The 15,626-nt window shown below is 41.2% G+C and overlaps 1 long non-coding RNA gene across 1 annotated transcript in view; it reads left to right on the top strand.

Annotated features, from left to right (window-relative positions):
* Positions 1-14,186, top strand: part of LOC137657779 (uncharacterized) — a 101,342-nt gene extending 87,156 nt beyond the window's left edge. Inside the window, exons 3-4 of the long non-coding RNA XR_011047203.1 lie at positions 3,439-3,646; positions 12,200-14,186. This is a non-coding gene — a long non-coding RNA (uncharacterized lncRNA). The remainder of the gene's footprint in view (positions 1-3,438; positions 3,647-12,199) is intronic.
* Positions 14,187-15,626: the final 1,440 nt, after the last annotated feature.

Raw genomic sequence — 15,626 nt, 5'->3', positions numbered from 1 at the left:
ACCCAAGCTGTCAGACCCAGGTTACAAAACCTGTTTGTAAGCACTGGCAGAGTATAAAAATGTGTAGCCCTAGATCACCCAGCACATTAGAAGAAGTTTAAGTCCTTTAACTCGAGTTCTGGCCATCACCTTCCTCAGAAGTCCCAGATGCAATCAAAGTTACTATTTAGTGTATCAGCAAGGGAGCCAGAGTTTCTCCACCACCGGCTACTGCCAAGTTTCAGCTGCGCTTAAATCAGTCTCCTATTAAAGGACAAATTTTGTACGCGTGTAGGAACTACTAAAAAAATTTAAGAATGATTTGTATTTTCCTAACTATACAAATCTGAGTCCTTTATTTCCCATTAAAGGATTCAGGCTTGTATAGTCAGGAAAAATGCAAGAAAGTAGGTCAGGTCAGCCTTCTTCTTAAGTGGAAGGAACCTGGTTATTGGGATGTTTTGTGTGTGTGTCATCTGACATGATACTGGACTGATGCGCTGGACCTAGCTAGGATCATCAGTCTGCCATACGAGTCCTTGGTCTCCTTTAGATCTACAGTCATGTCTCGGAATTTTACAGTGGTTTTCTTGCTTGCAGACATGAATAACTTATCTTTCTTTACTGGTGCCCGTATGCTAATATCTCCATCGATTTGCCCGGACACAGTCTTCATACAGGTTTTCATCCATCACATTACATTCAAGGTCATTGGTACATACTTATCAGGAGGTAAACATAAGTCCAGCTTGTCATCTTCAGCAGAAAATGTGTTTCTATACAGTATTTCAGTATGACTACCTTGATCTTTTTGATAACATAATGCTCCTTGACACCACTTTGCCCAATGTCAGGATGCTCTCAGGCTTTGTCAGGTTCCAAGTCAATGTTACTCTCGAACATTTTTGCAACACGGTAGAGTTCTGGTATAACCATGAAAAACTTGTCTAGCATTTGCATTTTTGCAGATGCAGACGAGTCCAGAATGAATTTTCATAAGCTTGTTAAGATGCTCTCATGCTGGGTCTAGATACAAAGGGAATGTCATTCTTAGTGACTGTATTGTTGCCTGCTTGCAGCTCTTACCAGGTTTCAGGGTGACGGGTTCTCAGATTATGCATGTCTTTGATGTATGTAGGCCAATTGCTTGTATTTGATATGGATAAATGTGAAGAAGAGCTGGCTCTCTGGCTTGAAGATGAAGTTCCAGGTCAGCATTCCAGGTTACAAGGAGAGGACTGCTTCCACTTGAAGGAGGTTGTTCATCATTGCTTTGAACGTTGTTCTTGGATTTCTTTCTCCCATTCATAGTGACCTGATTACATCATCAGTGGTCAAGGCCTCAAGTAGGGTGGTGTTTGCCTGTTTCACAAACTTGGCTTTTGTCCGCTTGCTCCCCTCTGAACAGGCAGTTTCACAGTTCTCTGTTGCTTTCAGACAGACCTTTTTCAGGCGTGGGTTGTCATTGAAGAACTCCTCCAGATCCATTTCAAAGAGAGCTACAAATGAATAGGTGTGGGCATGAAGAGGACACTTGTTATGGGTACATTTCAAGATTTGTCATATTGCTGACCCATAGACATCAGCTTCTAGCCAGGCATCATCAGTATTAGAGTTCTCCATGGAGGCACCAAAAGTAAGATCACCAGTCATGGCTACATTCCATCCTCCCAGACTACTAGATGAACATGTCCTTGTGGCAGGTGCTTAGTATGGCCTTATGACCAATTTGTCATATGAAATTAGTATTTTTTTAAATGCTGTAACAAATGAGTCAACACATCTGAAAACACGAGCATTGGATTCCTTGGCCTTGAAGATGGTACTGTAATTTAGTTGTCTAAATGAAAGATTTAGATTATTTAAAAACACCTGATATTTAGGAATGTCTAGTTTGTCTTATGGAATTAGTATTTGTAAAAAAATGCTGTAACAAATTTCTCATCACATCTGAAACTGAGCTTTGGATTTCTTGGCATTGAAGATGGTAGTTTCGTTGTCAAAATAAAAGATATAGATTATATAAAAACACTTGATATTGACAAAAAAAAAAAAAAAAAAATTGATGTTAGCCATTTTGTAAAATCCATATGGACTATGAGCAAGTGGAAACTTTGGTTTTTTTTATTGCTTATACTATAAGTTTTTCAAAGTGAATAAATTTTACTCCACGAAAATCCAGTGAAAGCTGAAATCTAAATATACTGCTATATCCTCTGTACCATGCTCTTCTTGGGGGTAGAGTTGTCTTGCTTGAGAGTACACTCGAGTGCACTATTGTTTTATTTCTTCTCCTCTTGTTTTTTTTATAGTTTATATATGAAAGATTTATTTTAATGTTACTGTCCTTTATAATATTTTATTTTAATTGTTAATTACTTCCCTTGTAGTTTATTTTATTTCCTTATTTTTTTTCCCTACTGGGCTATTTTCCCTGTTGTAGCCCTATGGTTGTAACTTAGCAATTAATAATAATGAAAATGATAATAACACACCTATGTGATTGCTGTGAATGGAATTAGGGAGGGCTTTCTTACAGTCTTCCCTATCCATTTTTCCTTGTTTCCTAGTATTGTGATTTATCTTCTTACTGAACCTAGAATGTCATTGATTTTGGTTATGTTTTTTTGAGAAGCTGACTTGGTTGAAGTGGGAGAGATTTGAGTTGAGTTTGTCCTTTGTTGTTGTACTATACCCTATACTATGTTGTTGTACTATACCCTATAATAGTGGTTCTCAAGAGGCCTAAGGATTAATTTGAAACCATAATCAAAACACTGATGCAGGTGGTCATGGTCATATTAAGGTTGGTCTCGTAGCTTATTTATTTGTGGGAACAGCAAATATTATGTCTATCGTCGAGTTGCAGGGATTATAAATTTTCCCAGGTATTGATTTTACTAGCAGACACTGTAGCAACAGTCTATGTTGTATACCTTTTTCAGGGTTAGGTTTTATATAGCAAGGGTTTTTATCAGCAATCTAGGTTGTAAAGCTGTTTTCATGATTTAGTATTAACAGGCTTTAAACTTCTTTTCCCACTCCTATCCTGCTGTCCAATCTCTCTGAACTTGAGTAAGAAAATGAGAGGTCTAACCTGTTGCACATGGGGCCCGAGTGGTCTCCTAGGCCCGGGGTCCAAATTCATAAATTCAATCTCTTCTGAATATGGGGATGGATGATATTGTAACATGTCAATGCCAGTGTAGTCAAGTATTACATACACAAATCAAATGGTAGCTTGTAATTATAATTTTACCCCTGATAAACTACTTTATTTGGTATAATCATAACTGTATAATTGAACAGTAATCTGTAATCATGTAAATACCACAGTTTAATTGATAAGGTATGTGTTGAAATCATAAAGTTAGATTGAATTATAACTTTTTAAAGACCATTCGCCATAGATTTAACATGAAATTTATGAAAACTTTTAATTCATTATTTCTCTGACAGGATATTTTACCAACCATATTCCTTCCATGACCACAGAGGGATTACTTCAACCACAGACCCCCCTGGAACAAGAGATAAACTCAGAAATACATAACACAGAATTATGTAAGCCTCACATGCATTGTCCCTCATCTGAAAATCATTCACTGCAAACTGAACCAAATTGGTGCTTTCACTCACTACGTACTCCCCAGGAACATGTTATAAGGTGACCTGCATTAACTTCATTTGCATATATCCCAATGTCCACTGTGTATTCATATTATGCTGAGAATCCTTATATGACATCATCGTCAGTCTCTATCTCTTGTACTGGGAGTCTTTCTTTTCTATGGACAAGTCCTCATTCTCTTCTATTGGGGTTTATTTTAGGCTCTCCTTTTTCTTCTATGGAACTCGTGTGTTCTTCTAGGGGACTCTTTTACTTCTTCTAGGGGGAACTGTCTTCTTGTAATGGGTTGCTATTTCCATCTCTTAAGGGACTTTTCTTATAGTGGACTCTTTTCTTGTTATTAACTCTTTTCTTCCTTTTATTACTCTTTTCTTCTTTTTGTTACTCTTTTCTTCCTTTTGTTACTCTTTTCTTCCTTTTGTTACTCTTTTCTTCCTTTTGTTACTCTTTTCTTCCTTTTGTTAGTCTTTTCTTCCTCTTATTACCCTTTTCTTCCTTTTTTTGGACTCCTTGAAATTTTGTTCCCACGCAAAATACAAACCATCGTCCTTTAGGTAGGGAATGTTTTAAACGTGAGCTGGTCAGGCATGAAATGTTTTAACAAGCAGTTAAGCGACATGTGGCAGTGAGGCCAGGAGCCTTGCCCCCTACCTGTCAAAATGTTTCCACTTATGTATTTGGACGCATCACACACAGATGTACTGGTGCGCCATTAATCATACTTATTTTAATTTTCTTTCAGGAAGTTAAAAGTTAAAGTTGCGGGTTTTAGGTCTCCACTGAGACGATTTACATCGTTCTCCTCGGGCAACCATTAGCCAGCAGGGACTATCACTAGTCCCCTCTAACTTCCCCCCCCCCCCCCCCCCCCCCCCGGCGCCACCCTGGGAATACCACCCGGTAGAAGGTCTCACGGTATTCGCGTCCCTAGCGGGGACCGAACTCCGGAAATCCGCGACTCTACCAACCTTGCTATCCGGAGTATGCTGTTTGTTGATTGATACGATGTGAGCAAGACACTCATGTGGGAGGATGGACTTTACATCTAGTTTTTGTTAAACTGGCTGTGTAGATTCACATGATTGTTTGCAATCATCCTCATGTGCCGATACTGTATATGCTTTGAGAGGGAAGAAGAAAACTTTGCGTCCGCTTAATTGGATGTCTGTTACTGCCCCTCCTCGTCCTACATCCTTGGCTTTGTCCAGTGGGGAGTATGCATCAGAGCAAAGAGCTCTCAGAGCTACGTTGGTGGGCTTTCAGGTTATGGTGGTGTGGAGAGTTCCGGCCATGTTCAGTGGACTCCATTAAAGGTTGGGGGCTCTTTTGTTTATGCTTCTGCAGACAAGTGTGACCTATGGAGGCAAAGGTAGGCTTCCCAGTGGATAAGTGTGTCCCAGGTTTCGGTGAATCCTGTGATGTCTGCAGTGATACCTCCACCCTGAGCGTAGTGTGGCCCCTGGCTGGAAGAAAGTTTCCTCAATGCTAGGGAGTTTCCCTGTGCATCTCCTCTGACTCGATCACTCATTGTACCTGTTCCCCCTTTCCTGGGTGCCTTGGGATCTGGGGCTTCCACTCCCCTGTAAGTGTTACCCCTCCCTATGATAGGGGTGGGGTTCCTGTTGGAGCAACCCCTATGGTTTCTTTCCTTGGGGGAAGCATCATTGTGTGTCTCAGGTTTTGACTCCTGTGCTTGCAGAGCCTGAGGAGAGGGAAGGAAAAAGGAAGAAACTTGCTCGTTCTTCTTCTCTTCCTATTCCTCATCTTCACTTTTCTCTTAGCTTTTGATTCTGTTTGCTGCTTCTAGGAAGTCCAGGTGGGCAGCACCTGAGTAGTCATGACGCTGTGTTAAGACCCCGAAAGCCGTGACCCTGTGTTGCAGGTCCATGCCTTATCCCCACGGGCTACCCTGGGAACAAAGCAAGAAAGTTATGGCCCTGTGTTTCAGCCCCCCAAGGGCAATGCATCAGGGCAGAATTGTAACCCAGTTTCATGGCTCCACACCCCCCCAGGATATCCTAGTAATCAAATTGGAAATGTCCCCAGGCCCTCAGGGCTGATGCACAGAAGCCTTGGTGCCCTCTGGGTCCACGGCTACTCTTGTGGCCAAGTTGACTGGTGTCGGCCTCATGTTCCGACTCCTCCAGGGCTAATGCACAGGACTGGGTCCGTGGCCCAGTGTCACAGCTCCGCACTGCCTGCGGGTCCCCATTTACTTCGGTAGCCAAGCAAGACAGGTGTTTCAGTCATGATTTTTAGCACCCAGAGGCTAATGTGTGAGCCCGTGGCCTCGGGAACCCCATGGCCACGGCTTGGGTTGTTTCCCTGGCTACCCTTGTGGCTGGAGTGACTGGTGTTGTACTCGTGTTTGGGTCCCCCTGGTTTGATAAAAGCGTTATATTCCATGCCTCGGGCTGGAGTTCCCAGTTTCCAGGTGGGAAAGGTTTGTTTGGCCATGTGTCACGGCCCTCGCCTAGAGTTCATAGCCAGGAGGAACAGTAGATTACGTCCCCATACGCTTCCCCCCCCACGTTAATGAAAGAGCTTATTCATTCTCCGTCTCATTTTCTCCCGGGACAACGAATTCCTGCTTCTCCCTCAACCTGCAATACTTCAGTGAACAAGTTGAGAGGATAGCATAATTAGCATCTTTCATTGCATGTTTGCATGCAAAGTAAGACAAAGAATTGTGGTCGGGGGATTTTCTCCTAGTGCGCCTCCCTTTGCTCCTTCCACAAAGGGAAGAATAAGAATACTCCTTCCATGTCTTGTCATTTTCAGTGCCAGGGATCCTTCCCCTGCTATTATCGGTCTTGCTAGGCCATATTTGGCCCGGATTACCTGGAAAATTCTGTCCTTGGGACGCAATTGTATTCTTGGGGGTTGATGAAGGGTTGATGAAATATTAGGGTAACTTACTGTACCCCATTCCCTTGCTGGGTGTAAGGATACATGGAATTTGCTGCCCCTAAGACACTTGACCTTGGACTGGTGCTGACGGAGCCGTACAATCCCATTTCAGAATGCTTCTGGTGGATGTCCATGCACACATTTGTGGGTGCAGTGTTTGGAAGGAGGCTACCAGGGATCTGCCTACATGGGGGGCCTTGGTTATTGAGCGGCACTTTTGTGCCCCTTAAGGGTCTGAGCCATCATTAGGGCTGTCTTGATATTCTTAAAACAAGTTAGCTCAGAGGTAGCTGTTACTTTGGAACTCGCATTTGTGGAGTTTGGCAAGAGGGCCTTCTAGGTCTTAAGTAGACCCTGATAAGACCACCTTGAACTTCACGGAAGGAACCGGTACATGCAGTTCTTGCGGGCTACCCAACCTGTTTCTTTCAGGCAGTGGGCAGCGGAAGAAGGTATGAAGGAGTTTACGTTGTTGTCAATAATCAACCCCCCTTGTTACGTCTGAGAGTAGGGTATGGCATGTCATGCCTTTAGGCAAGCCAGCACAGGCATAAGGGTGAACCTTGGGTATTGCGAGTCTTTCAGGACGATTACTTTCTACCCTAATACCCTCTTCAGGCCTTACTTTTTTTCTGAGGGTACTCACCCGTTATTCCAACAAAGTCAAGAACCCTAGGGATGTTGGAAAGGAAAGCGCTCGATGTTGTTAGATACAAATCTCAGGGCTTCTACAGTAGACTCTTACAGAGGAAAAAGTTAACTGGGGACTGGAGGCCAGTCATCAACCTCCCACCACTGAATGAGTTTGTGCTCAAACTAAGTTCAGGATGGAAACAGTGTGACTTATTTCGAGTTCCAACAGGGAGGAAGTCTTCATGCTTTCAGTAGATCTAAAGGATGCATACTTTTAGTGCCAGTGCATCAATCCATTTAAAAGTACCTCCCTTCTCCTTGTGCGGTACGATGTACCTGTGTACTACCCTCCTGGTTAGTACAGTGGCAACATATTTGCCTAGCATTCGCATGGCGTCAGATAGATCCCTGCCCGGGACTTTCAAGTTTAAGCTGTTTGCTGGGGAGGCCAATGCTGTGGTTGGACACCACATTTGGGGTTGGGCTTACCAGGCTGACATTCTGGTGAGTACCTATTCTGATGAAACAAACTCGACACCTTTAACCTTTATGGCCTCCAAACTAAGTACAATACTACCCCTTAAGTGTTCATTCAAATGTTTGCTTTGATATTAGTTTGGTTCCACTAGCAAGGGATAAGATGTAGGATGTATCTTTGAGGTAGCTAATCCTGGCCTCCTTCGTGTGACAGTTTCTACAGGATCGAGTTCGAATTCTCACTTTTGTTGTGATCTGGGGATTGTGCTAATTGAGAAAAAGTCTAATCTCTTACAAAAGTCGAGGTTGAAGCACTTGGATATGGTGGTAATTACAAGAGAAGCCCGTCCGATCTATCAAAAATGAGGACTACCCTCTCGGCATCGGCAGTCTTCTTGGCCAGTTTTTCCTCTCTGAAGAAGCTTGTTCATCAAGCAGGCACCTTTGCCAGAGATGTCTTTAGTGGTGTTTGAAGAATCGTTAGTCAGTCTCCTAGGATCTCTATCCCTCGTCATGTCAGCGGAATGGGAGGCTTGGGTAGGTCTTGCATGTTGGCTGAATGAGGGGTGAACGAGGAACCCTCACAGAGGAGTTCCACTTGAATCTCTGCCTCCTAACATGCAACTATGGTCAGATACATCGAGAGGGAAGGGGCGTACACCTGAATGACTTAGTCGTCTCAGGGGTGTGGTCAGATGACAAACATCTACTCTCGTGTGTCTTGAGGCTAGCAGCCTTTCTTGCACTTCAGGCATTCTAAGAAAGTGTAGCAGTCGGTCATGGTGACACCACCCTACATAGTGATTTGTGTAGCTCTGAGAACTGACAAAATGGATGCATTTCTGGACGGCATTATACTCGGTAGATTTGTCAGCCGATATTCCAAACAACAGAAATGGACTAGTTGACATGCTTTGTTGCCCAAGGTAGGTTGCAGTGTCATAGTTGTTCCTTCATATCGGTGTAATAGAGAGGCTTCTGGTTTTGGGGAGTTTGCCATATGGCTAAATAGGAGAGATTTCACAGTTTCATTCCAACACCCATTGGATCACTTGGATGGTTACGTTCTAACTCCATTAAACCTGTTTTGTCTGCTAATCTTCCATGTGATTGACCCTGGTGGCTCTACATGCCAAATGTTATCCCATTTTGCCTTGATGTGATACCAAGAGAATTCCTTTGGATCTCACTCGCTCAGGATTAGTGGGCCATTCTCTACAGTTAAGGTGATAGAAGCGGTTCTTCTCCAATTGTATCATCTGTAGTCCAGACTATGAATTTCTTCATCTTCCTTGCCGGGAGAAGACCCTCTCGGTCTCTACTGTCAGAGCTACTGCTCATACATTAGCTTTGTCTTTTGACGGAAGGGACCTTTCCTTCTCATAAGAGTTGCCTATGTTTAGGAATAGCTTTGAACAGTCTTTCTGATGTAGGTACCTCATGTCCAAGCCTTTGAGAAGGCCTCAGTCAAGGTTCTGACTCTCAACACTGTCTCTGCTGCTGTAGTATTGGTAAAGTGATAGGCGATTTACATGGTATCTCCCTTAGTCTCCCACTTTGAGAGGGGGAGGGACCTCCTTAGTTTGGTACTAAGGGCACATGGCCTAGCTTGTAACTTCCCAGGGCACAACCCTGTGTTCGAGCCCTTCTTCATCCCCTTTCTACATGGAGCGTCGAGTGGCATTATTATTATTATTATTATTATTATTATTATTATTATTATTATTATTATTGTTGTTATTTATTTATTGTTTATTTATCATTTATTTATTTATTTATTTATTTATTTATCTATTATCATTTATTAGGATTTATTATTATTACTTGCTAAGCTACAACTAAAAGCAGGATGCGTTAAGCCCAAGCGCTCCAACAGGAAAAATAGCTCAATGAGGAAAGGAAATAAGGAAAACTACAACAAGTTTAAGAACAATAATACCATTAAAATAAGTTTATCATATATAAACTATAAAAACTTGAAAATAACAATAGGATAAAAAGCTACAAAATAACAAGAGGATAAAAGCTTCAAAATAACAAAAGGAAGAGAAACAAGATAGAATAGTGTGCTCAAGTGTACCTTCAAGCAAGAGATCTATAACCCAAGACAGTGGAAGACCATGGTACAGAGGCTGTGGAACTATCCAAGACTAGAGAACAATGGTTTGATTTTGGAGTGTCCTTCTCTTAGAAGAGCTGCTTTCCATAGCTAAAGAGTCCCTTCTACCCTTACTAAGAGGAAAGTATCCACTGAACAATTACAGTGCAGTAGTTAATCTCTTGAGAGAAGAATTGTTTGATAATTTCAGTGTTGTCAAGTGTATGATTTAAGAGGAGAATGTGTTAAGAATAGGCCAGACTATTCTGTGCACGTGTAGGCAAAGATGAAATGAGCTGTAACCAGAGAGAGGGATCCTATGTACTGTTTGGCAAGTCAAAGGACTCAATAACACTCTAGCGGTAGTTCAACAGGTGGATGGTGCCTTGGCCAACTTACTACCTTTTGTAATCCCGTGAGGGCTCTGTCTTGCTCTCTGAAGGAGACCTCGACACCTCGGACCTGAATGTCAGCGACGCTTCCTTAGCACTGGCAGAACCAGGAAAGAGTTTTCTGAAACGTTTTCTTTTGGACTTTGTGAATTAATCTGTAATATACATGCCTCAACTGTTTAGAGGGTTGAGATACCAGCAAGGACTGGAACTTCTAAAGTCAGGGGCTAGGCTCCACCCCTGCCTTTAAGAGGAATCTTGCAGTCTTAGTTGTTGAAGGTTTGAATGTATGTGCACTAGACCATTTTAGAGGAGTACCTACAAGACAGTTGACACCTTTGTGCTTGGTCTTATGGTGGCTCTTCAAGTAGTTGGGTAACAAGCCCAGATCACTTACATTATGGTAAGCATCTTGTCTATTGTAATGGTTAGATGTAAATCTGAAATAGAGGCAGAATGGCTGGCTCTGCACCTCCATTCTTTCTGTCCATCCCTTAGGGACGAAACAGTTGAGGCGTTAATTGCTGGATGTGACTTGATGTTGGTTAACTACACTACTGAGGACCATTCTTTAGAACTTAAGAGAAATCCTCCTTAGATGAGGAGGAGAATGGTGAAATATATACCATCCTGTTGATCATCATGCGCCAGGTATATTATCCCGGACTGTTATCCCCTTCGGGTGAAGGGATCCCTCCTTTGATCACATACCAATCATCATGGACAGGACAGGCTAGGCCAGGCCCTGTCAGCCTTTCATCCAAATGATAGACAGATAGGAGGTTGCAAGAGATGTCTCCTTTTGCTTCTATTGCTGTTTCAGATTGCACAAAGTTTTCACTCTGGATGGAGCCTTAAGCCCTGTCCACACGATCGAGCATGCCTGACGGGCAAACAGTGATACCAGGCCACAGTAGGTAGTGAGAATGAGGGTTGATGACGTCAAAAGCGGGAAAACCACAGCAAGGATCTGGCAACACTATTGGTCGCCTGTGGTTTTACCGCTTCTGACGTCATCAACCCTCATTCTCACTACCTGTTGAGGTCTGGTATCACTGTTTGCCTGTCAGGCATGCTTGATCATGTAGACAGGGGTTTAGACTCTGGCCATAGTCTCCAGTTGCTTCTGTAAGGGATCGGGACAGTCATAGTCCCCAATTGTATCTATGGGATAGGGTAGATTGACATTTCCAGGGAATAAAATAGAAGTAACTAGTTCAGTTCTAGTGGAACTTTCAACCAATCAAGTAGTGAGTTTCCCCTCTAGGTTAAATTATCCTTCTCAATCAACACTTTCAAACCAGTGCTTAAAGGTCATACGTGAAGATATTTTGCCTGGTAAGGGACCAGAATTCTTCGCCTTCGCTCGCTCCCACTTGTCGTTTAAGTACTTGTTAAAAATCTCTTGTATAACTAGGCAATAAGTAATTTGATACCAGTCTCCCTTTTTCAGCATTTGGGTTTTGGAGATTTTTTTTTACCAGCCTGGCTAATGTCCCGGCAATTTAGGTTGTGTAACTTTTTGAGGGGATTTGGTATAATTAGGCTGGTATATTTGCCAGAAATTTTGATTTTTTTTTTTAGTGTATGGTTGTAAACAGACTGATTGATGTGTGAAAAATCTTTTGACCTTTTTGCATACACTTCAAAATAGTTTGGTTATATTTTTCCACTAATTTTGCTGTCATTGAATTTTCAACTGCAAGTCTGTTTGTGGAGGTACAGTAGTGCCAGCAGGTTTTTAAGTAGTGCTGTAGATTCGTTAGACTAAGTGTATAACTTGCATTGGCTTTTTGTACAGTATATATATAAATCTGGTATCCACCTCTGGTATAACAACTGTTTCACTATCATGAATTTCTAGCTCAAACAGTTAAGTACCTTGTACTTTTTCCATTATTAACTGCTTAATTTGATTTATTAAACGATTTCATTTAGCAAGTATTATAAGGTTGATTGATAAGGTGTGTTGAAATCATACGGTGGTAATATTTCACGGGGTTTTAATTAATAAAAAAAAAACCTATACTACTGTTTCTGTAATAACAAACAAAACTAAATTATTTAATGTTATTTCAGAACATGTACCAATGACATTTGTACACCAGGAGGAATAATTGCACGATGTTTCTGTCTGGTACAAGGGATGAAAACTGGTAGTAGTTCCCCCATATACCTTCCTGGAACAGAAGATGGAGACACTGGTTTATCATCTCAATAAGAAGTATCTTGAGTTTAAAGTTTATGCTTTCTCTAACAGAATTTTCTTTTTTTTAGATCCCTTGACTCGTTCCTCTTCCAGATGGTGGGCTCCTCCTCTCCATAGTCCTCTTCCTTCTCGTCATGTGAGACTTCTTCCTTCACTGCTGCAATCTATTCTGTTCCAGTTATCTTCACTTCTCTTCTTTTAGCTGGTGAGATTGTCCAAAACTATTTACTTGATAGTTCTTCCTCTACCTTCTCTTCTAAATGATGGGCTTGTCTTCATCCTTTAATTTCTAATCCTCTTTTAACTTCTAATCCTCTACTTTTTTTAAGCTGGCAGGCTCTTCTGCTCCAGTAGTATTTATCTCCCCCCACCCCTCTTATTTGAGGTAGCAGGCACATACTATCCCTTCTCTTTTAACTGGTGGGTTTGACCTTTGACTTCTCCCTTCTCCTCCTCTAGTCATCTTGATTCTCTTGTAGCTGACAGTTTTATACCCTCCCTTGTCCGCTTCGAGCTAGCACTCTTGTCCTCACTTCTCTTCTTCTAGCTGCCGTTCTCATCCACTTCTAATCTTCTGGTCTGCGCTATTATCTTCTAACTAGTAAGCTTATCCTCTTTGATCTCCTCCTCCTCCTTTTTAACTTTGTTGCTCATCCTCTACCTTCTATTCTAAATGGTGGGCTTGTAGTCTCCCTTCTCTTTTAGTTCTCTCCCTCTTCTTTTAGCTAGCAAGGCTCTTTTATCCTCTCCCTTCTCCTCTTCTAGTCTGTTTTATTCTCCTCCCCCTCTTATTTGAAGTAGCAGTCTCATCCTATCCCTTCCCTTCTAACAGGTGGGTTTGTCCTCTCTTCTCCTCCTCTAGTCCTCTTTCTTTTTGTTCTAGTCATCATAATTTTCTTTAAGCTGCTACTATTGTCCTGTCTAGCTGACATTCTCATCCACTTCTACTCTCCATTGTCCTCTTCTAATCTGCTCCATTATCTTCTTTTAGCCAAAGGGCTACTCCACTTCTGACTTCACCTTCTTTCTCTTTTAGTCATCTCCATTCTCTGTCCTGTCCTTCTCTTCCAGCACATTCCCTCGTCCTCTTTTCTCGTTTTCCAGCTGGCAGCCTTATATTCTCCATAATTATCTGAAAAAAATGTTAAATTAATTGCCTGCTGGTTATAAAGGAGATTCATTTAAAATGTCAAAAGTTTCAATGTATGTTGTGTACTTTTAGAGACTTTCTTGCACTAAATATAATAAAAAAGAAATTAATTTCCAATCAGTATTAAGATATTTTTCGATTATTTTCAAATACTTTTAGTAGCATTTAAAAAATAAAAAAGTTGTTTGCAAATGCTTAATAATTCTCAAGTACTACATTTCTAAAGCCAAGTTTAATAAAGTTCTCTGTATATTTGTGAAAAATACATAAGCTTTGAACCACTGGCCTACAATACTTTTGTTTTCAAAAAGTTATTGAATTAATAGCTTATTTACTGTTGTAAAAATTAGACTAAGTCTTTGTATTATAAACATCTATATTTAATGTTGAAATATATTTTCTTCATGAGTGCTGTATATAGTTGTGTACTTGAATAATTTGAAACGAAACAAAATTAAAATTTAAATCATTTGGATTTTCAAATTAATTACATTCTAAAGATAGTCTAAGTCTTCATACTTGATAAATCTAGTATACTTTCACAGTACTTAAAATACATGGATATTTTTTTCAATTACTATACTCTGGTAATATTCAGAAAATACTTCATGATTGCACTAATTGACTTGGCCAAAAGTTTCATAAAATAAAGTTCTGTATCCTGTAAGTTTGTACTCTACCATAAAATAAAGTTCTGTATCCTGTAAGTTGTACTCTACCGTTAGTTCCTAAATGGTAAAGATTAAACTGTTAATAATGAGTTAGTAAAGTAGAAAACGATGTGTGTCTGGTGGTAATTATATAGTGATAGCTTAGAAATATTAAGGGAAACTAAATGTAATGTATGTTATGTTGAATGTTTTTTATACAATTATACTTTAAAATTATTTTTGGGCTCAAGCCATGACGTCCTGATGGAAGGTTCCTTGAGTAGCTTCCTAGGGTATATATAACTACAGTGGATATTCCCAGAGAATTAAACTAAAGGTTATCACAGAATTCCAACTTCTGGTGCGAGTACCCTAAAGATTTCCCTCTAGGATATCGTATATTAACAGGAGACGCATGTATTAACACGCCACATAGCTATCTGCACCCCATATAGAGTTAACACTTCGATATGGAAAAGTGGCTGAGTAACTGAGGAGCCGTTCGAAAGTTACTCTCATACATGGCTACTTTTGGTACTCGAGACATAAACAAACGGGCGCCATTGCTAAATGACGTCACGTCCGTCCTTATCCTTTCACCTGTAGCTTCTACGCTAAGTCGGATTTTTCCCAAGTGACTTCTTTATCTGCTTACATCGCCGTAATGTCGCAGCCTTCAGCCTCCCCTTCTTCTGGAAAGTTGAGTACCAGGTCCCAGTATTGTTTAAATAAGCTCTGGCTGTAAAGTAACTTCTACTTTTCTTAAAATATTGTGTTTTGTGGCGGAGCTGTGCCGATACCGGACGCGCCATGACGGCGTCGCTGTTCATGTTGCATGCCTTATTTAGTTAGCCAGAACAGCCTTCTCCGGTTCTTTAACTAATTAATATTATTAGTTATTTAGTCTTCATAGCTAGGAAATCATTATATCGTGTTTTAGCACTCATCAGACCACGGTCGCTGTTCGACCCCATACTAGATCGCTAGCTTAGCCCCTAGGCTTGACAGCCTAGTGCTCATATTACTGCATGATATATAGTGTTCCTAAGTTAAGTTATGAAGAATTTGGCATTATTAAATATACTAGTTACTGTGATGTAAGTGTTTTAGCCTTCGGGGACCATACAAGGGACTGAGTTGGTTGCGTATCATCCCCTCCTAACCTAATGTAGGAACCCTTGTATGCTCCCTATTCCCCTTGCCTGCGGGTAATTCCCTCCGGGTAGACTTGCTTTCCCTTCTCTATAGGGAGATCTTGTCTACACCCGGAGTATTTATCGCTTCTCTGCCTACCCTAAGGGAATGAACCCCCCTGAGACATGAGGAAGGGCTCTGCCCTTCCCCAGTGGCACTTGGTTGGGTTACCCTTCCTCCCTGCAACTAGCGATGTGTCTTTCAGGCTTTCCTAGCCTAGTTGTTGGTCCTCCTACTCTAGGTTAAGCTCTGGTGGCACACTCTGTCTTATTATAGTTTGGGACAGTACATTAGTACTGTACT

The sequence above is a fragment of the Palaemon carinicauda genome, chromosome 18, assembly GCF_036898095.1.
Source record: "Palaemon carinicauda isolate YSFRI2023 chromosome 18, ASM3689809v2, whole genome shotgun sequence".
NCBI classification, from domain to species: domain Eukaryota; kingdom Metazoa; phylum Arthropoda; class Malacostraca; order Decapoda; family Palaemonidae; genus Palaemon; species Palaemon carinicauda.
This window is presented reverse-complemented; position numbering and strand designations above follow the sequence as displayed.